This window comes from Microtus ochrogaster, linkage group LG10, assembly GCF_000317375.1.
Source record: "Microtus ochrogaster isolate Prairie Vole_2 linkage group LG10, MicOch1.0, whole genome shotgun sequence".
NCBI classification, from domain to species: domain Eukaryota; kingdom Metazoa; phylum Chordata; class Mammalia; order Rodentia; family Cricetidae; genus Microtus; species Microtus ochrogaster.
In genome coordinates, this window is record NC_022035.1 from 10,022,404 (window position 1) to 10,045,519 (window position 23,116).

At 34.8% G+C, this 23,116-nt stretch overlaps 1 protein-coding gene across 1 annotated transcript in view; it reads left to right on the top strand.

Moving 5' to 3' along the window:
- Foxp2 (forkhead box P2) overlaps positions 1-23,116 on the top strand; it is a 497,529-nt gene that overhangs the window by 143,579 nt on the left and 330,834 nt on the right. The window contains exon 3 of the mRNA XM_026787547.1: positions 12,994-13,083. The gene's annotated coding sequence lies outside the window, so the exon portion shown is untranslated. The remainder of the gene's footprint in view (positions 1-12,993; positions 13,084-23,116) is intronic.

Below are 23,116 nucleotides of genomic sequence, written 5' to 3' on the forward strand. Positions count from 1 at the left end.
TAACATATAATTACATGTAATACCTAAATTTTGTAGGTATAAAAAATACATATAACAAAAAACATATTTTATTATAATTAAGTGAATATTTAAGTCAGAATAATTGTGTTCACATAGCTATATAATATGACCATCATTCATATCTAATTTTTTATTAATATATCAAAATTGAAATTATCTACTATAAACAGAGAGAGCATTTTAGTTTTCAACTACACGGACCTGAATAATCACACAAAAACTGTATTAATTACAACCCTGTTTGGCCAACAGCTCAGGCTTATTCCTTGCTAGCTCTTACATATTAATTTAACCCATTTATTTTAATCTTTGTATCACCATGAGGTTGTGGCCTACCAGTTAGGTTCTGGTGTCTTTCTCCTTTGGCAGCTAAATGATGTCTCCCTGATTCTATCTCCTCTCTCTATCTATCTCTGTTTGTATTTCCCATCTGGCTATATTCTGCTCTGCCATAGGCCAAAGCAATTTCTTCATTAACCAGTAGTAAAAAAGCATGTTCACAGCATGTAGAGTAAAATCCCACATCACTCCCCTTTTCTATCTAAATAAAACGGAAGATTTTTACTTTGGCGTAGTAAATTACATCTATCTATTTTATCTTTGTGGGTCTAAAGAATCATTTCTAATTTATCTTTTATCATAACTACAGTAAACTATAACTATCTGTTTTTAACTCCATCAAACACCCCAGAAGGATATAATATTACCTAAGTAACTAGGAAGTCCATTGTAAGCTACTTTCAAAACTTGAGAATTGACAAAGACACTTTGCTGCCTGGATACTCACTCAAACCACTTCTGTAAATGTTGGGGCATTCATCTTTAGCCTATATATCCAAATATCTGGATCTTTTCAGTGAAGCAGTTAATTTGAAGATCTGTTCTACCTATATTAGCTGTTTGTCAGTTACTTTCTTCGATATCCTTCAAAATGTCTGGCAGTTTCCTCTGTGAAACAGGAACCCTGAAGTAACATCCCATCTTTTGGAAAGTTTAGCAGTCAGTTTTCTGTACATTTTGCATGTCCAGTTCTTATAGCATACCATCAAGCAGTTTAGGCATAAACAGTTTCTTGCCCAAATGACTATCCTTACCACATTAAAGGCAAATTCCATAACAAGTTTCTTCAATGCCCATTAACCTCTCTGAAGTAATTGGTGCTGCCAGAAGCAAACATGTGTCTCTGTTGGATAAAAGTCGAAGTTCTTAAAATATTTTAAATGAAATATTCCATAGGTCTTAGAAAGGTTTGAAGAATACCTATCCATCTGAAATATATCTCTGTCAATCCAGAAAACCTAACACGTCTGCAGTTTGACTATTATAGATGACTGTATTTCTTAAATATACATTATGTTTTTAAATGAGCTGCGTAAACACAGTATCTTAAACAAAAACAGAAATACATACACACAATACAAAAACGTTGACCTTAAATTTATATCAATAGACCAAGATCCATACCAATGAAACTAATCATTTCTATGTTTTATTCTCCTTTAAACAAAAACAAACATTTATAAACAATCATTTTGGGAATTTGGGCCTAGTTTTCTCTAAACTACTTTCTGCTGTTTGTTGGGCAAAGTATTTTTAGGGTTCACAGGGGATCTTGTTTCATCAAGCCAAATTAGCCTGGAAGGAATCCACAGGTTCATATCTTCTGTGTAAACAAAAGAAGAACCTCTTTTCCAAAGTAACATGTCCTTAGACTCAAATTTGAAGTCAAGTTACCTTTAAAATATATATGTTGATTTAGCTTAGCTACCCATACAATGAAATTTCTCTCTGTAATTAGCTCGTTCTTAGTAAAAAAATTCAAGGAAAACACAATAATATATATAATCCAGACTGTATTTTCCATCTTTATGTGGCTTATTTTTAATTCTTACTTTTTAGTATTTATTTATAATATTTATTTCTTCAATCTATGACTGTCTGTACTCTTATAATTGCCTACACTCTTTCTACTCTCTTCCAAGCCCATGTACATTTTTTTTAGCATACTGTGTCTTATTTAAAGGTCTTCCATGTCTGAATCTGTCCTACTATGTTTCTGAAATCCTTTTCTGACAAGGAGCATTTTAAAAAGGTAAATGCTGTGGTTGCTGCTTTGCTGCATGTTGGCTCCACCTCTTTAAGCCTTTCAATATGGTTGAGGTACATTTACTGCCCATTATGTGAGCCATGTTCACTGCCGCAGCTCCAGGGATGCAGTGGGTCTATGTTGCTGCCATTAAACAACATGCCACCTGCTGCTAACAAACCCATTTAATTGCTCTGTAACAAAACCTTCCAAAATATCCAGAGTTACACATGCCACCAGCATAAATCAGGAAACTGTTTCTTAAAGTAGTCAAGTAGTTTTTTTCTGCTAATATTGGGTCAGCAAACCTCTTTAAAGTAGCCATTCCTCTGCTCACTGCCAGCAAACAGAACCTATCTTAAAAATTGCCGGGCGGTGGTGGCGCACGCCTTTAATCCCAGCACTCGGGAGGCAGAGGCAGGTGGATCGCTGTGAGTTCGAGGCCAGCCTGGTCTACAAGAGCTAGTGCCAGGACAGGCTCCAAAGCTACAGAGAAACCCTGTCTCGAAAAACCAAAAAAAAAAAAAAAAATGTGGTGCCAAAAAGCTGTGCTTGGATCCTGTTATTTTTTTGATGGGTCTAGAAGTCCTCTTTTTTATTATTTAAGCTTTTTTAGATCCTATGTGAGTCCATACCCCAGCCAGTGGACACCATTTTAAACAGAGACTGCACTTTAGTTTCCTGGCCTCCCAGACTCATATAATCACACAAAACTATATTAATTACAACACTGTTTGGCCAACAGCTCATTGGCTCCTATATCTTCAATTAACCCATTTCTATTAATCTATGTATCACCCTGAGGCTGTGACCTACTAGTAAGATTCTGGCATCTTTCTCCTTTGGCAGCTACATGGTGTCTCCCTGACTCTGTCTATTCTCTATATATCTCTGTGCTGATTTCCCACCTGGCTGTATTCTGTCCTGCCATAGGCCAAAGGAGCTTCTTTATTAATAAATAATAATAAAACATATTCATAGCATACAGAGGGGAATCCGACATCAATTTTCCTTTTAAAGAATAGGTCCTAATTACTTCCTTGTTCAATCTCCTAACATTTTACAAATATATTTTAATTTCAATAGTCTACATATTTCATAAATAAGCAGTCATATAGCTTCTGTCCTACAGTGATGAACTTTTGTTACTTAGCATAGTATCTTCTGAATTCACCCATGCTATAACACATATCATAATTTCCTTATTTGGAAGGCTTAATGTTATTGCATTGTATGCATATTCTCTATTCCATTTAATGTGTTCTGCAGTATATACAAATTTGTAAATCTGAAGCACGTTTTCATGTAAGTTACTATAATAATTATATATTATTATTAGTTTTGTTCCTCTATAGGACATAGGTTTATAGCTATTAAGTAGATATGAGTATTCAAATATATGCTATATGGATGAATATTAGAAGTCTTATATTTGACAAAAATTTAGACAAATATCTACTCAGACTAAAAATCCAAACTGAATACAGAAATGCTCACATTTTCAAAACTGCTGCATAAGTTATCAATGTAGACTTTTGCTTCAGGTAAGATACATTTTTAGACTACAGTGCCCTTAGAATGACCATGACATGTAAGATTTGTCATGTACCTTTCACTGGGGCTGTAATCTAGAGATAGTATATCTGATGTTCTCACACCGGTTGCCTGATTCATGCCACTGCTCCCCCCCCCCCAATCATTGACAAAAACCACAGATCCTTACAGGCAAAAGTTAAGAAAAAATAGCCTGACTCTCAAAGCTTCCTGGAAGATATGCCTCTCTCTCAGTGTGTCATTCACTTTTAGTACAGTAACTGTCACTGTTACTGCTTATAAAGAAGGAATGAGAAACAGCAGCAACTCATATGTATGTATGCATAAAATTGTTGCTGTATTCCCACTACTCGGTTGGAGTACTGAATATAAGAGGCATAAAAAAGCTGGAGAAATGGAGAGTTCACTTATTTAAGGTACATGTTATGGAATTTATATTATAAATGAATTGTAGACAACTATTGTGGGAGAAATATTCTTTTGTTTTGGAGAAGTCGGACCAAGTAAACATTTCAAGTTTTATACAAAATAATTAGTCTAATATGTTTATGTATATTACATGCTGGTCATATAACTTTGAGTTCCCTTGTTCTGGATAATACTCCATAAATGCATGTTTATCATTCAAGATTTCATATGATTTTAAATGGATATTTGAAGTAATAAACAAATGCAGCACATACTTCATGTATAAGATGCCAAGAAGAAACAAAGTTTGACCTGAATTAGAGCTTTGAATTCAACTGGAAGAAGAACAAAAGGCCAATGTAGATTTGTGAATAAATACCAGTGAATTGAAAGAAAGTCATGCTGTTTATAGGTTGAATAGAGATATAATAAAGAATTGTCTATAATTAAAATATTTGTAAAGAGATTTTTTTCACTTATAGTGAAAAGGATGATATTATTATTAAATAGCTTTTATATATGTTGTTTTGGTTTTAAATTTTACTTTGATGTTTTATTATTGTTCTACTAAATTATATAAATGAATGAATAAATTAAAGCATGCTTTTAAAATCCTGTTGGTCTAACTGTGGTATCTTATTGTCTATTTTCCATTGAGGTTTTTCTCCTTTTATGTCTAGAATAATGTGTTCTGAAAACAATGTGGGTTTTTTTTGTTTGTTTACATCTTAAGTTTTTAAGTTTATGGTACATAGTCCTTGCCATAAACTTTTCTTTATTTTCTGTTTCCATGATGGTCATTCATTGAGCTTTTTAACATGACCTTCCATGAACTAAGTCTAAAGTTTGACCAGTGTTAAAGTTCTCTAAATGAACAACAACAAACCCACACTTCTGAAAAGGGGGTGTCAAATTGGTGCTCAGTCTAAATGCAAGAACATTGGCATTGTTCCTGTGGTAGTTTAAATGAGAGTGACTGCATAGGTTCATATATTTGAATAATAAGGCTCTATGTGACAGAACTGTTTGTAAAGGATTGGAAGGTGTAGCCTTAATTAAGATGGTTTGTTCTTCGGGTTGGACTTTTAGATTTCAAAAGGCTTTTCTTTCACCATGCATTTACTTGACTGTCATAGACTCTAACCGTCTGAAGCCACAAAACCAGTTTGACATTTGTTGTATAGTTTTGCTTTGCTCATTGGTATTTTATCAAATCAACACAGATGTAACTAAAACAGAAGATGGTACAAGGAAGTGGGTTGTAACTGTGATAGTCCTCAACACGTTAACGTTTAGAAGACTGTAGAGGACTGGTATTTGGACATAAAAGCATTTGAATATTTGGTCTTAAACAAAAGCTAACAGATGTGCTAGTAGGAAAGTGCAAGCCTTGCAGAAAGATGTGTAGACTATGAATACCCAGATCAAGATGTGGCAGAAGGCAGCAATGCTAATAACCAAGCTGTAGACTGTTCTTGCGTTAAAGAATGTGACTGCTCTCTGCACTTTTCCTAAGAATTTGCCTGAGGATAAACTTTTTGAAAATGGACTATTTTCTTTGGTAGAGGAAATTTCAAGACAGTCTAATGTTGGTTAGGTCTCTTGGTTATTAGTGATATTACTCAATTGTATAAGTCAAATATTTGCCTACTCACATAGTGAAAGATATATTGATTGTTTCCGAATTCAGCCAACTATGAATGAACCCTGCATAACACATATGTTTTTGATTCATTTGGATAAATCTAATGGGAAATTGCTGGGTGGTAGCACAATGAATGAATGTTTAATTTATAAGAAACTGCTGGACTGTCTTCCAAAGTGGTGATCTAAGACTTTCCCACCTCAATTGCTGAAAATTCCTTCAACTTCACATTTTTGAACCTTTTGAGCATTCTTGATATAAGACTTGGTCATTCTAACAGGTGTAATAATTTCGTTTTTCTTTAATATTCACTTAATCTTGTTTCATCCATTATATAAAATGTGGAGCACATATCTTCACGTAACTTTGCTTGGTAGCTGCACAATTTGTCTTTTGTTGTTGTTGTTTAGTTGTTTGTGGTCCCTTGCTAAATTTTAAAAATGATGATGTTTGTTTCTGTTTAGTTAGAAATGATACATAAGCATCCTTTGCTTGTTTGGAATACATATCTTTTATTATTAAGTCTGTGTGAGCAGTTATTTTCTCTCAACATGGTTCATGTTCTCATTGTCTTGACGGTGTTTTTATAAAGTGGAAATACTGACTTTTGGTCATGTCCAGCTTATCAAGTGTCTTAAGGTCTTGCCTTTGCAGTTGTAGCTTAGAAGCATCTATGTACACAAAGTTACTCCACTGTCCCTTCCACGATTTTCTGGTATTCTTGAGGCTTTGAATTTCACACCGAGGTGGATGATTCACTCAGAGTAAACTTTTGTGAAAGGTGGAAGGTATATGTGTAGATTCATATTTTTCCAGTTTTCCCAGCACCAGCTTTTGAAAAGACCCATCTCTGCTCCTTTGTCAAATATCAGTTGACTATATTTGTGTGATTCTATTTTTGCAACCTTTATTCTATTCTGTTGATCTTTTCTTTCACTGATACCTTTCTGTCTTTCTTACTTGAACTTTAGTGAATGCCTTGAAGTAGTACTGTTTGAGTTTCTGAACTTTCCTTGATACAGTCATGCCTATTTTAGGATTTTGCCTTTCCTTTCAAATTCAGAATCAGTTTGTCAGTATCTGCAAAAGTCATGTGCTGGAAATTTTTTACTGGGTTTGAGATGAATTCATAAATTTCAAAAGGAAGACATTCTGTCAACATTACATTTGCCTAACCATAGACACGGAGAGTTTACCTATTTAGATATTCTTTGATTTTTATCTTAATTATTTTTGTGGTTTTTATGAGATACTGTATATAGATGGTTAAAGTTATATCCAAGTTTCTTGTTTTGAAGGGAGATAACATGAATATTTTGATGTTTTAATTTCAAATACTAGTTGTTTTCTGTCAGTAAATAAGAAAGTTAACTTTGAATATTAGACATTTCTGTTACAAAATTCTATTGTAATTGCATATTACATTTTTACTGTTATCCTAGACTTGACAATATGCACTAACATCAAGTCCAAGTTCACTTTCAAATTATGCTATATAACTTTATATTTAATGTAAGTTCCTAACAGTTACAATATGATCTGAATATCTTCTTGCAGTGTTTTGGATAATATCATCATTCATTTAACACACAACTTAAGCTCAAGACAGAGGTTTGTATTTTACATAAAAATGTATTTGACTATTTTAGTTTTTATCACTTGTACAAAACAGGTGAGAGAAACTGAAAGGAGCAAAGATTTGTGCTTTTGCTCATTGTCACTGACGTTAGGTCCATGGGAGAACATCATGGCAGAAAGATGAGTCAGAGAGATATGCTCACTTCATGACAGCCAGGAAAGAGAACAAAGAAGAAAGATTTAAAAGCAAAACACAACCTTCAAAGTATGTTCTCCACGATCTAAGTCCTTCAGTTTTTTGCTACTTCATAGTAGCAACTGCAAATTCATCAACAGAATAATCAATAGACAAAGTTACTATTTTCAGGATCCAGTTTCCTTTCAACTATACCATCAACTGGAGACTGAGCTGTCAACATATAAGTTTTTGTGGTACCTTTCATCTCCAAGCCATGAAATTTGTTTTGTTGAGGAGTTTGAAGTTAGTTAGAGAAGGCAGCTCACTGTTAGAACTCTGACAAATAGTCAATGGAGGAAAAGTAAGCATGAAATAAATAGGTGGGGATAATAGAAGTCAGAGTTTCTTTAATTCAAAACTTTAATATCAATGCAGCATTAACTAAACAAATACTATGCCATGAATGATTATGTGCCAGTTTGATTACTGAAAATGTTATCTCAAACATCACTAGGTGGTGGAAATCCCTATTTCTGAATCACATTTGGACTATAAACCTCCCAGAGAAGCAGTTGGGAATCTGTTATTTTGGCATGTGGTAAACTGAACTTGAAATCTCAAGTCATCTAGGCCTGTCCACCTGATAAAATATTTATCACTATCATTATCTCAATGGAAAATGTCTTATGCTAGTGATCAAAGTATTCATATGTAGACTGGAAGATTTTTTTCTCAGGTCTGAAGATTTTTGTCTTAGGTTCTCTGTGTTTTATTTGGGTTTAAACAGATGTCAAAGAAGCTCTGGAATCAAGAAAGGGGCTTCACAGACAATTTCCTCAAATTACCACTACATCTCATGCATACTGACAGAATTAAGCCTCTCATGTTAGCAACAATATTGTCTTGTTTATAGATTTAATTGTGGTTTTTACTTTTTTTTTGAGACAGGGTTTCTCTGTGGCTTTGGAGCCTGTCCTGGAACTAGCTCTTGTAGACCAGGCTGGTCTTGAACTCACAGAGATCCGCCTGCCTCTGCCTCCCAAGTGCTGGGATTAAAGGCGTGCGCCACCACCGCCTGGCCGGTTTTTACTTTTTTGACAGAAAAAGTTCTAAAATATATATTTAAATATTTTCATAGTATTCCTACAAAAATGTAACAAGTGTATACAATGTTGGTAAATGAAACAGTCTCACCTTTCAATAAATATTTGAACTGCAAACAAATCAATCAACATTCACCTAAACTGCTCTTTCAAGGTGTACTTTTATTTTACCTCAATGTCTCTGAATAGATCTCATTAATGTTTTGACAGGGATATGGTGATACCTGAAATATCATTTCTTTATTTTCTTATATCCCTATGCTGTACTCCAGAGAGAGGGTTAAAATTTGGTGTACTCATTTGTATATATGTTTTGTCCATTGTGGATGAATGGCATTGCATTTGTTTCTTTGTTATAAAATGGAGAAACTCTCCTTATATATCAGAGTGATTGTCTGACTTCAGTATTCTATTTGAATGACAGAGACTAATTTGAGAATAAAACTCAGAGGAAATCTCAAATCACTAAGCCTCAGTCAGTATGTATGCCTGTATGTTTATATATGCTTCATAGTTTTTATCATATCAAATCTATATATTGATAGCCACAAAACCGAAAATTTCTCTCATATTAAGATAATATTAAAGTCACATGATCAACTTTTAAAAAATGTATTAGATTTTTTTTTAAAAAAATACCAATCCAAGTTCCCACTCTCTCCCCTCGTCCAATTCCCTCCCCACACCCTCCACCCCACCCCAATCTAATACTCAGAGAGGATAAGGCACATTGCTGTGTGGAAGGTCCAAGACCCTCCCTACTATATCTAGGTTGAGCAAGGTATACATCCAAAGAGAATAAGGTTTCAAAAAAACAGTACATGCAATAGACATTATTCCTGGAGCCACTGCCAATGACCCTCAGTCTGGCCCAATTATGCAACCACATTCAGAAGGACTACTTTGGTCCTATGCTTGTTCCTTCCCAGTCTGGCTGGAGTTGGTGAGCTCCTATTAGCTCAGGTAAACTATTTCAATGGGTGAACTCATCATGGTCTTGACCTCTTTGCTCATATTCTTATTCCTTCCACTCGTCAACTGGTCTTGGGAGCTCAGTCCAGGGCTTCGACGTGGGTCTCTCTGCCTCTGTTTCCATCAGTTGCTGGATGAAGGTTCTATGGTGGTATTTAAGTTAATCATCAGTCTGATTATAGGGCAATTCAAGATTGAGCCCCCTCACCTCTGTTAGGGTGTTAGGCAAGGTCATCCTTGTGAATTCCTGGGAATTTCTCTAGAGCCAGGTTTCTTGCTAACTCTATAATATACTCCATCAATCAAGACATCTCTTTACTTGTTCTTATATCTGTCCATCCTCCATTTCGACTATCCCGTTCCCTCAAGTTCTTCTCAGTCCTTCCCTTCTTCCCTACTCTTCCTCTATGACACTCTCTTCTCCCTCCATCCCCTTTCTCCCAATTTTGTTAGTTGATCTTGTCTGTTTCCAATTTCCAGGTGGATCTATATATTTTTCTTGGGGTTCACGTTATTACTTAGCTTATCTACTTTTAAGATAATAATCAAAGTGATGAATTTCATTATGATGCTATGATACAGAAATCTATTTTGTTCATATTTTCAGCCTTTTCATCTCACTTTCCCCTGCTCACTAGTCCTTTGGGTCAATTCCAAAATTAGTTTCCCCTCCAGTTTCATATAAAATAGTTCTATTTATTTATCTATCTATCTATCTATCTATCTATCTATCTATCTAATTATATATTTATTCTCTATATATTTATAGTTCTGTGAAGAATGTCATATGTATTAAAGGGTGCACAAATTTGTATCAATAAAACAACACAATGAGGGACAGTCCTGTTGTGAGTGATAGAGCTGAGGTATAGGACTAATGTTTCTTCTCAACTATCTGCCTGAATTCTGAGCTGGTATAACCACTTCTTTATATTAATTTCTATTCTCTATCCCTCACGCTATTTTTCTCTCATTGCTACATGTTCTATCTGCCCTTTGTACAACAAAACAGCACATCTGGATGTATCATTTTGATTAATATCAGGGTATCAAATGCAGATGAGCAGCAGAGATGGTTATGAGCATGGAAGAATCGTTTGTAGGTGAGAGAAGATGAGTTGGTGGGAAAAACAACGCAAAAGAGAAGTTATGTTCTTTATCATGTTTATTCAGTAATGGGAGGAGCTGAGGTCTCACGGATATTTGCATAGAAAGGAGAGGCACAGAAAAAGTGCATTTTATCTTTTGGGTTATGTGTAGCTATTAGGAGAGGAAGAATATTTTTTTCTGTAGCATGGACACCTGGCACCCCAGGAAGTGGTTTGGACTAAGAGCTGGAGGTGTGAGTTCAGTTCATGCACATCTACCTCTACAGGTGTTTGGAAATAGTAACTTCACTCTTCACTCCAGGTGAAGGAAACACTGTTGTTCTTAGCATTTCCCTCTCAATTCTACAAGGACTGATTACCTCAGTGTCCCACTCCTTTCTGTTTCAAAGGGTATTCTAGGTCAGATTTATTTAAATTCTCACACCTGTTCAACTATGCCTTTATTTGTTCATAGAGTCATGGACCTATACAACACATAGTTCTTGATTACCTGGGGTCCCTGAGAGTAGTCTAGATTCATAACCCACAAAGGTGCTAAGAGATAAATACTCATGGCCTCTTTTGTTCGTACTGTGACTATCAGAATCAGGATTATAATCCACCATGAGCATTTTCTTTTGTGTGCAACTTCTTAACATTGAACCTTTGCAAACACAACTTTTTCTATTCCACCCTTTTTAAATTTTATACATACAATGTATTTTGATCACCTTTCCCCTCCCGCTCTTCCTTGATCCCTCTCATCCCCTCAACCACCTATGAGAAAGAATAACTTTTATCCTCAAATTTTACCTTTTTATTTTCCTGTTTACAGTGTCTCTACAAATGATTGATGTTATGATATTGATTTCATGTGAATGCCTAATGAAAACTAAACAAACTACTCTAGAATTTCTCCTAAGCCCTTCAAGGATTTTAGAAACTATGTAATATTTAAAGTAATTTATATATTGTATGCTTTCTAGCAAAAGAATATTCCTCAGAAACCTAAGATTATTTGTTTTAAACAAATTACCCGAATCACTTTTATCAAACGACTGGAAAAATTAATAGATTGTTCTGTAAATTGTAAACTATAAATATAAAAAAAGAAAAAATCCAATACGAATTGAAAAACTGATCTAGACCTGTGCGTTTTAATAAGAAATCAATATACTTTGGTGTCATACAAAATAATTATGAAGGAAACAGTAGCATAAGGACTGAATTATAGAGTATTCCTGTGTTTGTGTAAGATCTTAATACTGAGAAGAATTCAGAAAACAGAAAGAATACCAAATAGTAGAATTTAAAAGACCGTAGTTACCTTACTATTTATGTCATCAGTCTACTGCAATTGTTGTATTTTTTCCAGATGGTTTTGAATTATAATCTGGAGTAAATTTATGGCCCTGTGGAATACCAGTGACACTGAGTAATTGCCACTGTAACTCAGACAGAATAAGTAGTAACCAGTCCCTCATACTGTTATGGTTTTGTTGGATAAAGGTTTCTTTATTTTATAACATTTAGCAATATTGTTTAGAATAGTAGTGTCCAGATTCTCAGCAGAAATAGCACATTATGTCACTAAAAACACTTCAGTTCTGTGGTCAGATATAGCTCATCAAACACAGAACTCTGTCTTCTTCCAATTTAAAATGTAGAGGTGGTTCAGCTTTCTGTGTCATAATTACCAATCAATTAGATTAGATGCTTGGATTAAAATACATTTGCTATCTATGTAACAGGAAGGCCTACAATTTTTGGATCTTTATTAAACATATGTATTTAGTCAAAGAAATATTATTAGATAAATGTTTCAGATTAAAGAGAAATTAGGAAAACAAATTGGCTGAGTAGGAGATAGGGCTGGAAAATAGAAATTCAAATAACCATTGAAGTAATAACCCTCATATTGTGTTAAAAGGAGAAAATGATTACTACCAATTTGTTAATTGTGGAAAGGCCTAGATAGCTTATTAAGTATGTGTTGAAGAGGCAATTGAAATCAGTCATATTTTCTGTTGGGATCCTATAACACAAACACTTTTATTTCATAAATTATAGAATTTAATCATCCAAAAGTTTAAACCTTCCCAATCTATATAAGAAGAGGGGATGAAATATGAACCCCGTGGCATCTTGGGAGCTCCCAACAATGAGATTTAAAGTTCTTAAAATGAAGGCATATCTAATGCATTTCACACTAATTTGCAGATTCCCAAATAATGAATGATTTAACCAATCTGTTTTGAGGGTGAATATGTCCTATGTTTCATTTAATGATTGCACTAATCATGACGAATTCAAGGCTAATTTTCAAAGAAGTGACTATGGGTCTTTATCTCTCCTCACAGAGCTCTTCCAGTGTGATGCTGGGGCTGAATGTACTTAGGATTCCATTCCAAGGTTGACTTGAAAGTGCGTGGAAGATTAAGAAAAGAAAGGTAAATGCTTATTTTGATCCTCAGTGTTTTGGTTAAGTATATTTACAAAGTTTATAATGGACCACAGAGGTGTGCCAAGATGCAGCCAAGTGGGTACTTAATACTGTTGATGTCACCAGCCCTCCTTCTTTCCTCTTGTTTTCTGTTATTACTTAACTTGCTCTCAGTTTTTAAATATTAGCACAAAGAATGTAGAAATTTTGTTCAAACTGTTGAAAAGACACGATTAAGCAATAATTTGATAATGTTGTGCTGGACTCTAAGAGCTGGCATTCAGTATTACTAGTAGGCATGTAATGGTGTGTAAGCCCATGTGTATTTGTCTGTGTCCACTGTCCGTTAGTTCATGTGTGTGTGTGTGTGTGTGTGTGTGTGCGCGTGTGCACACTCACACGCATTCACGCGTGCACACACACACAAACACTGTACTGCTAATTTTTTTCATGACCTAGTATTATTTAATTTAAATGCATATTGACTTTGTCAGGGAAGCCAAACATGCTGAGAAACTGTGAGGTAGCCGATAAAATAGCAATGCAATTTTCTCTTTAAAATATGTGTTATATCATAAACTTTGTTTTGACCAGTTATAACTAACATTTAATACTAAAGAGTTTAACTATTTAGGAAGGATTTATTTCCTTAGTGAAATCATAAATCTTTATATTTTGTCATAGTTTGCCTTGATATTTACAAAGGCAATATGAATGATTTTCAATCTCTAATATTTATGTAAATATTATGTAAAACCATATTGGGTTTATGGTTTCGTTGTGTTATTATTCAGATAACTAACTATATTCAAGTAACTGATTATATGTAATACATGTATGTGTATGTGTGTGTGTATGTATAAAAGAAACAACTTCAAAGCCAGGAAAAGTCGTGTCTCTTAAATGAGACAAATCCTCTAATAATCCTGGAAGCTAATCATGCTTTGGTCTACTTAGATTGGAGACCCTTAATTTAAATTTCTTTTTTTAAATTTTATTTTCTTAGCAGGGTCTCACTATAAAGCTCAGGCTGTCCAGGAACTTATTATATAGATCAGGCTGATATCAAATGCACAGAGATCCCCTGTCTCTACCTTCCAAGTACTGGGAAACCTATTTCACCATGCCCAGCATAAAACAAAAGTTAAGGGATGTTTGGTTTTTTTTTTCAATGTTCTATTTGGTAAGTCAATGTTTAACCCCTCCCCCCATTTTTTGAAAGAATGCCCCCAAAGAAAAGGGAATCATTTTTCTGGACTTCTTCAGAAATATTCCTCAGTGGGTTCCCTTTGTCACTGGTGAGCCTCCGAACCTCATTTTTGCGTAAATTGCCTTTCTCATTTCTATACCTTTCTCAAGATAGAACCACCATAACTCCCCTGAGGGATTTATGTCAACTGCATTAATTATAGTTAAATACTTCCCAGTTATTTTATGTTCTGCTTTACCTATGATTATGCTGTTGTTATTTTATCAACTTTGTCACTTTGCCAAACACAGAATGAAATGACTCGACATTTAGCCAGAATTTATGGTTTTCAAAGTGATGTGACCAGTATTGACTCCATATTCTCATTAATTATCTTTATTATGAAAGTGAAGCTGAGACTATAATCTTCATTTGGTAAGCAGGGAAATAACAAGGAGCCCACATGATTTGCAAAAGTAATTTACCCATGATTCATAGTGCATAATTAATAAGGAAAATAGACCACATGCTTTTCTAACATCTAAATTTTGTGTGGTAGGAGATATTAGTGGTCACATTGAAGTTAATGGTAAAATTGACATATTCCATCTTTATGAATACTTTTGATAATAATGTTTCCATTGTCTTTTAAAAATATTTACTTGTATGGGAGAAGAGTTAATTGGATTTAAAATAAGGGTCTTCATTTCTGTTGACATATCAGTACAATATTATTTAACAATAACCTTTCCTCTTTATGTCCAATATCTCATATTGATAAATATCACAATATAAAACATTTAAAACTTAAAAGGCTTACACATTCAAACACATTTAAATTCTATCTCTTTAAAAAAATCAAAGTCTTTTTAACAATAAAAAATTTTCTTTAAAAAATTCAAAGTTTATCAGCTATGAACGCCTATGAAAGCAAAATAAATACTTCCTTATTCCAAAAGGGAATAGCCAGGAAAGAGTCACAAATCTAAACAAAGCAAAATCCACTCTGTCAGTGTAAATTAGTGAGTGTTCAATGACTGGGATTTGCCCATGATCTTCTGGGATCCTCCTAAGTGCTTGGCACAGAACATGTAGCCTATCACCCTTGTTCATGCTGGCTCCACTCCATCACCTCTACTGCCCTTGACAGTAATCCAATCTTGCTGTCATTTTCAAAATGTTGGGGTCTCCTGCTGTAACTCATCTGCATTTTCATCAAGAACCTCCTGTAAGTAGGCTCTTTCCATGGTGCTGAACCTCAACTTGTCTGCATGTCCCATTTCAACCCTTGTGCTTCACCTGATCCTAAGGGTGACCATTCTGGTAAACTCTTCTGCCCTCTCTCACTGCCAAACCTCCCACGATCTCCTTGATCTCCTTCATACCTTCAAAACCAGCACTCCCTGAATGACTCTTAAACTACCAAATTCAATGCCTAGCACAGTGTACATCCTTGGCTGCTTCTGAACCCCAGGTTCTGTTTGCTACCTCTGAGGAAATACTCTCAGAGTATTAAACCTCAGTGATGCTCATCTCTTCTTAATCACTGGTCATTTTTCAACTCCAGCTAACCAGCATCATTTGTCCCAGTAAAGCAAAAATTTCACTTCAGTGTTGCTAGGCATTTGTTAATTGTGAATGGTTCTTTAGTTCCAATTGACTAGAACCACAAATTCTTAATTAAATTAGTAAATGGCTCCAATTGAGCCTTTAAAATTTCTTCTGAACATTTCATGTCAGGCCTCCATCAACTGCAGTTCTTATGCCATTTTCTTGTCAGCTCTAATACTATTGACTATGGAACGTTTGACGTGCAATGGAGTTTTTTTAGCTCAAAGTTTCAAAGTCCTTCCACAGTCCTAGGAGAAATGGTATAATTACGTCTGTTACAGCAATACCTCACTCCTGGTACCAATTACTGTCCAGTTAGGCTCACTGTTTCTGTGATGAGATATCATAGGCCAAAGTGACCTGGAGAGGAAAGGTTTATTTGGCTTACATATCCTGAATCACAGTCTTTTGATGGAAACCAAGGGAGTACTCAAACTATATAGGAACCTGGAGGCAGAAACCTTGAAGAAGTGTTGCCCACAGACTTGCTCCCCATAATTTCCTAATATTACATTAAAAAAGATTGCAAGACAACCAGCCCTGGTGTGGAACACCCACCATAGACTGGCAATCCCACATCAATCACTAATTAAGAAAATGTATAATAGGGCTATCTACAACGGGATCTTCTGGAGGCATTTGCTCAGTTGAAGTTCTCTCCTTAGATGACTCTAGCTGTGTTAAGTTGACATAAAATTAGCCAGAACAGGCTTTTTCAGCCACTTCCATTCTATATATTCTTACTAAGTTTTTCTTATTAACTTTATGTTTGCTCTGATTAAAAATAAGTAAATAAAAATAAGTAAATAAATAAATAAAACAAGGCAGGAATTATGAGTAGATTATTAATGAATCATGAGAGAAATTATTTTGAACAATGGTGAATCTCTTCCGAGAAGAGAATTTAATTTCTTGTACAGTTCCCAAAACTGCTTCTGAAACTTGCTAATTAAGGTTCAGTCATGATTGTAGTGGCAGGCCTTGTTTCCACAGGTCTAAGTGAACATTAACCACACATTGCTGTAAATAATGCATATGCATAATGCCAGAGACTCATCATAATAGGGCAGTGTATTTTGAGAAGCCTTCATTCTTGGGCATTTATAGACTTATCAGCCCCAGAACCAGAGGTATTACAGGAAGGATAAATTAATTGGAGACACAGATTTGGGAGATAGGTTCATTTGTTTGTCTCCTTATAGCAATTCCAAATTTAAAATTTGAATAATTTATTATATAAAGTTTATAATTATTATACTGACAAAAAGCAACTTTATAACTTATTATAAAAGTTTGCTCACAAATAGCTGTAGAGTTTTGCCATAAGCCTTAATGCTACCTAAAATTCATTACTTATTTCAGAGTGGCTCATGATATCAGACTACAGCTCAGCTTGATACTATGCTCTCTAGTATTATCCAAACCCAACAGTTAAATAACCAACCTTTCTTTCCTATTTTCCCTATATGGGAATCTTTATTTATATGCCTTGTGCCTGTCTTCATTGTGGTCAGTTAATACCTGTTGTATTGTTTTAATTACTTCTGTCATTTTAAATCATATTTTTTTATTTTTCCATCTTTGTTATAGTGATGTCATTTCTTCTCTGTTTTTTTTTTAGCTGGGTCAAGACTTTGTTTTCATTGTGTCTTACTATATAACATCTGCTCTGATGGTTCATGTAGATAACCATTGGCCTTATTCCCCTGTGACTGACAGAAATAAGTGATCTACTATATTCCAAGCACAGCATGTAATAGTTTCTTAATAAGTATTCACTGAGAACTATATCTATATAATTATATCATATATAAATTATGTATGTGCCATCTTCTCAGTTTAGAACGTTGGTCTCTGTGCCAGCATTTAATTGAAGAAGAATTTTCAAGGAAAATTTCCAGGATATTTCTACTATTATATGGACTTAGAAGTTAGAACGTCTGTAAAGTTACTTTTTCTACAGACAGGCATGAATTTTTATGCCTGTATGCCAGCACTTGGGAGAAAGATAAAATCACTGTGAGTCTAAGACCAGTGTGAGCTAGAGTGTGTCATATACAGGTCAGCCTGGGCTGTACTTTTTAGAATTTGTTACAATTCACAAGTTAGAAATGATCACCTTTAGAAGTATACGAACGACCTGCTTGCTGATGTTGCCTGTAACAGAGACACCCCGGTATCTTTCCTATGTGTCAGGATTTCTGATTTTCCCTGTCAAGTGTCTTCCCTTCCATGTTTAATTGATTCTTCATATAAGCAGCACTCTGTGGCATAAGCTAGGCCATTCCCTGTTCTGATTTAATGATATTTGGTATGAAGGACTCAGTTTTGGATGTTATTATTATTATTATTATTATTATTATTATTATTATTATTATTATTATTATTATTATTATTATTTTCCCAATGCTCCTTCCTCTTTCACCCATCTCTATTTCCTTCCATCACAACCTCCTAAAAGGCTGTTTCTAATCCCACCCTACTAAACTACTGGGTGCCGTTTCTGTCTTCATTATGATACATTTTTTTTCTTTCTTATTTTACAAAATTTGAGGATAATTCCTTAAGTGTCAATAGATAATTCTTTATTAAGATACTAACTCATCTCTAAAACTACTTCTTTAAATTTGGTAATATTTCTGTCTTTGTGAAGAGTGTGTGGATTAATACTAACCAAATATGTGATCTCCCAGGCAAATGTAATGGAAGCATAGACATGTATATTTATAAGCTAGTGAGCGAAGTGGGAATATCCTTAGACTTCATCTGGAATACTGATTTTATAACATGGAAAGCCCACTTTTAATACCTTTTCAAATGATCACATCAGTATGAGTGTTGCACTTAGGACCAAATAGTTTTGTGTGCTGGTCCAATAAACATTCTTTCATGGCAGTTATGCAGAGAATAGTTTAAATGTTCTTAGCCCTATAGGATGTTAAAATGCATAACCTGTCCTATTAGTTTCTTGTTGTTCTTCCTTGTCTTTTGGAACTATCGGGAATATGTGTAAGCAGGCGATATAGATATGCACATATAGATGTTTGGAGTGCTCTTTTGAAATGCTGAGTTGGCCATAAACATTATACATTTGGTTTTCAGAAAAGAAAGCGTGGTTTTACAATAGTTCAACTTTTGTATAAACTGTTCCATGAAATCATCGCTCAAATTGTATTGCTGTTGATGTGAAAATAGTATCTGAGCAGAAATCCTGCATTGCCAGAAAAACAAAAAGACAATACAAATGGAACTTTTTTATGTAAAAATAGTTTGCATTTACAATTTTAAATTTATGGTTTAGAGATATGCACTTGCAAAGTTTTGATACCGTTACACACACACAAAAAAGCAAAATATGCAATGTTAACTGGCCCGTTTTTCAATTCAACTAAAGCATTAAGTATCTTTTTAATGGTTTTATCTGCTGGGAAGAGCAATATTAGAATAATCAGGTTTTATAGCCCATATCAAATATGAACCAGAATTGCTTATTACAAAGTTTGTACTTGGGGAGGTGTTTTCACATCTAACACTTTTATCCCATGTTTCTTGGAATTAGTTTTTAGTGATTTCATTTGCCAAAATAAGTTGTTGATCAAACTTTCTCATTGTTTTGTGGTAAAAATCTAACCCAGCAGCTGTATTTAAATTGCCATGCAAATTGGTAAGGAGATGTCCATTGAAACTACTGACACATTAGTCACTATATGAAAACGCCACAGAAGGAAGCCCATGCAAAGTCTTTTAGGCTTCTTTTCCCCCTGCCATATGAAATTTAGAGGTTTGCTGAATGCAAGCATGTTTTTTTTAAATATTATCTTCTCAAGAATAAAGGATTGGCTATAACTTTAGATTTCACGTGAGATAAAGTTGGAGTCTCATGCCTCCTTTTAGCTGTCAGTCTTATTAAGAAACTCTTCCTGTGTTGAACTCGCCCCTGGTGTTGTAGAAACCATGCCTGTGAGAGCCTGGGAAGGGCTTTCTCTTCAGTGTGGCTTCATTAAGCGTGGCCTGCATTTTTACTCTGCTTCTGTCTTATCCCAAACTCTACCTGTAACTCCCAGCACAGTAGGTATAATACAGACTGATGCCTTTGCCTGAAGATTGATTGAAACTCAGAGTGCCTTAGAGTTGCTGACGCTCACTCAACCATTTTATTGAAGATAAGGTAAATAAAATAGATTGCCATATGAGAATTCTCTGAAGTCAAATGGAATAATTTGGCAGGTTTAAGCCCTTGAAAAAGACAAAGAAGTGGGATCAAATACTTTCTGTGTTCAGTGTAAGATGGGATAAATATTCCGTCAGTATTTGACTTATAAAATTTACTTTTGTCAGTGCAATAAAAATGCTAAAGTAATTATGAAGTTTTGATGCCATTTTGGTATTAAATGAGTCACCTGTAAAAGATCAATAGGGAGAAAAACTTTTAAGACAACAGTATTTTGAAGAAATTCTTTTCTTTCTTTTTCTATAACGCTGAAGTGCATGGATCAGTAGTCTTCAAGAATTTAATAAACAATACAAATGGATGGATTTTCCAAAGAGCACTCCAGAATCTTAAGATTTCATATAGCTGTAATTCTTGGTCACTACTAAAAGAAAATCTTAAAGTTAAGTTTTATTGTTCATTAATAAAAATTATATTTTCATATTTAGAAACTTTGGAGAAAAACATCCTGTGATGTTTTGCTTTTACTTTGTTGTATGTTTCCCAGATCGTTTGTCTTGGAAAAATAAACATTTTTTTCGTATTTTTTCCAGAATAATGCAAAAGACGTTTGTTTGTATTATCATATATAATTTTTATGGGACATGCAATTGTTAGAATGGCCTTAGTATCTGAAATTCTATGAAATGCTAGCAGTAGCATATAATATCACATGTGGTGGTTTAACTGAGATATGCCTATGCGTTTCAGGCATATAAATGCTTATTTACAGTTATTGGCACTATTTTGGGAAGACTTAAAGGGTGTGCTCTTGCTGAAAGATATGTGTCACTTAGGACAGGCTGTGAGGTTTCAAAAGTGTACCGTTTCTGGTTATTCCTCTCTGTTTCTTGTTTGTGGTTTGAAATGTGAGCCCTTGGCTATTTGCTTCCAGTCACCGTGTCTGTCTGTTGCTCCTTCTTTCCCAACATAACTGTGAGGTGCTCTTACACCTCTGTAAATGTAACCCCAAATAAACCTGCAGTTGTGAAAGTTGCCATAGGCATAGTGTTTTGTTACAGCAATAGAAAAGTTACTAAAAGTTCATACCAAGAAGTGGGATTTTGTTGTGACAGATCAAACCATGTGGTTTTCGGAAGGATGTTGATGACTGAGACTTTGTACTAAAAAATCATGTGGACAGTGTGAGCAGAGGGTGTCCTGAACACGATTTGAGCTGTGAGGCCAGGACACAGGATATCAAAGGGGAATAGTATTAGCAACCGGACTATAGATTTGTCTTGTGATATTCTGGCAAAAAGACTGCTGATGCTTTTGGTTATTGCCATGGTCTGACTAAAGAACATACTCACAGAAGAAAGCAGTAATGTTTGCTGTTAGAAAAGTTGTCTACTAACAGGTTGAGAAGAGGTTTCCTTTGCCCCACCCCCATAATTTCTGCTGTGATTTTTTTTTAATTTAAAAGCTATTTCAGTTTTTACCGTTCTTCTCTGTATGCAGAAGTTACAAATCTTGCTAATCCAAATACTCATTTTCATCACATAGTGATACATACATACATACATACACACACACACACTCTCTCTCTCTCTCTCTCTCTCTCTCTCTCTCTCTCTCTCTCTCTCTCTCTAAATAGATTTATCTTGTTTCTAGCTATCCAAATTATCCACCAGTTCTCATAACCAATAGCTGGTTATTAAAACTATTTAAACATGCTGGCAGTAGTTATATGCACAAAGACACAGTGCATTCTCATATGAATAATGGGCCATCTTTCAGTAGGGGAGTGTACAATGTGTACATATATGTGGGTATTCGTGTCGACAGAGGAATTCTGGAGACATCCTCTGCACTCCCTGTTTTATCAACTGAGACAGAATCTTCCACTGAAGACATTTACTTCTTTCAGCTAGACTATCAGGTCTGTAAGTGACTGGAATCCAATTGAGTCATGGGTTACAGGCACAGGTATCTACATCCAGGGGAGGAGATGAGGGAGGATAGAGGGGTTGGAAGTTTGCGGCTGGGATACACCTGTTTCTACTGCTCTACTCTAGTTGTTTAAAGGATAATGGCCCCAAAGGCACAAGCACTATTAGGAGGTATGGACTTGTTGGAAGAAATGACTCACTGTGGAGACAGGCTTTGAGGTCTCTTATATGCTCAAGTCACACTTGGTGAGACAGACCACTTTCTTTTGCCTTGAGTCAAGATGTAAGAATTCTTAGCTCCTCCAGATCCATGTCTGCCTTAATGCTACCATGATGATAAAGGATTAAACCTCTAAAACTGTAAGCAAGTTGCCACAATTAAATGTTTTCCTGTATAAGTGTTACCATGGTCATGGTGTCTCTTCACAGCAATAGAAGCCCTAAGACAAACACCTTGAGTCAGCCAATTTCCTAGCCACGCAATGAGCCGTCTTAAAGAAATCATTTTCTCCCATTTACATTTAATCACTGTTAATAGTCAAGAGGAACTTGGTCCTTGACGGTGACTTTGACTCTTTTTCTCCCATAGGATTCTATTAGTCTTGGGGATTCCATTTCTCTAATAATATGTGAATGGACTAAGAATAGATATATTTTGTGTTCTTTTCAGGGAAAACTGAAAAGGACATTTTAGTTTAATTTATATGATGGAATAGAGAACTTAATTATTTATCTTGTATTTGATAAATATTTTCATATTTTAGTTTCTGAACATTCTTTCATTGTGGTATTGTATATGCATTTATTTCTTAATGATTAGTAAATACCAAAAACTTTCTGTCCAGATGTACATATTCTTATAAACTCTATTTTTTGCTTTTAATATTGAGTATGAATTTCTCTGCAATTTAATAAATAACATGTTAATTAATTTTTTCTTGAAATAAGGAAAAGATGACACTGAGATTGTAAAAAATTTTTTCAGAAGGAGATATTCAGGAATATTTTTATTTTTTTTATGCAATTCTTTTTTTTAATTTATTTATTTATTGAAGATTTCTGCCTCCTCCCCGCCACCGCCTCCCATTTCCCTCCCCCTCCCCCGATCAAGTCCCTCTCCCTCATCAGCTTGAAGAGT